The sequence below is a fragment of the Cystoisospora suis genome (assembly GCF_002600585.1).
Source record: "Cystoisospora suis strain Wien I chromosome Unknown contig_592, whole genome shotgun sequence".
NCBI lineage: Eukaryota > Apicomplexa > Conoidasida > Eucoccidiorida > Sarcocystidae > Cystoisospora > Cystoisospora suis.
Genome location: NW_027153393.1, coordinates 13,460 through 14,713, shown reverse-complemented (window position 1 = coordinate 14,713; position 1,254 = coordinate 13,460).

Sequence of the window (1,254 nt, the reverse complement as noted above, 5' to 3'; positions counted from 1 at the left end):
TACCACCTGCCGGGGGGAACGCCTCTTTATTTCTGGTGTCTGCTTGTTCCGAGTCCGGAAAGAGTGAGCACACGTACGTGAATGCTTGTGCCACTGGGCTATCTGGAGACGTAGGCCGACTGGATCAGGAAGTCACCGGCTCTCTCCGACCAACTTTGTCAGCGGTACAGGCAATGTGTGACAAGGTCGTAGGTCTCTCTAAGGATCAGGCGGTTCAGTTCAGGAGCCTATGCTACAAGTACCAGAGCATCTGGAATGCCGGCGATCGTCCCCTGGCACAGACGAACTTGACGACATTCCGAGTTGAGGTGGACCCTACACAACAGCCGATCAGTTGCCCTCCTCGGCCGGTCAGCCACATGAAGAGGGAACGCATAGCGGCATTAGTGAAGGAATGTCTGGACAAAGACCTGATTGAGCCCAGCGAGTCAGAGTGGGCCTCTGCGGTAGTACTGGCTCCGAAGCCAGGCGGCAAGCACCGTTTGTGCGTGGATTACCGACCACTCAACAAGATAACGCGTGTACCTGTTTACCCACTTCCTCGTATACAGCAGGCGTTTGATGGCCTCCAGGGGAAGCAGTTCTTTTCCGTGTTTGACTTTCCAAGCGCGTATTGGCAGATTGGTGTTGAAGAAGCTTCGCGCCGCTATTTAGCGTTTGTAACACCCGACGGCCTTTGGGAATGGAAGAGGATGCCCTTCGGCCCTGCTGGTGCCCCGGCCACACAACAGCGCATGGTTGACCGTCTTATTGCAGGTATGAAGTGGGTATCTGCAGTCGCCTACCTCGACGATGTGATAATTTTCAGTAATTCTTTTGATGAACATATGGCACATCTGGAGGCTTTCTTCCACCGTGTGAAGAAAGGCAACCTTCAACTGCATCCAGTGAAGTCCAGGCCGTTTCAGAAAGAAACCTCCTACCTAGGTTTTCTTATTTCAGCAGAGGGGATACGTCCTGACCCCGCGAAGACGGCTCCCATCAGCAACTTCCCCGCGCCTACAAATAAGAAGGGACTCCGCAGCTTCCTAGGGATTGGAAGCTACTACAGGAGATTCATCAAAGACTACGCACGATTGACAGAGCCGTTGCAGCGGCTCATCCCAGACACGGCAGCTTTCGAATGGGGAGAAGAGCAAGAAGCTGCCTTCAACGCCATTAAAGGCGCCTTGGTGCGAATGGCTCAGCTCGCTCACCCGCAGCCAGGCAAGGCATTCATCATCGACTGTGATGCGTCTTCATTAGGATTAGGGG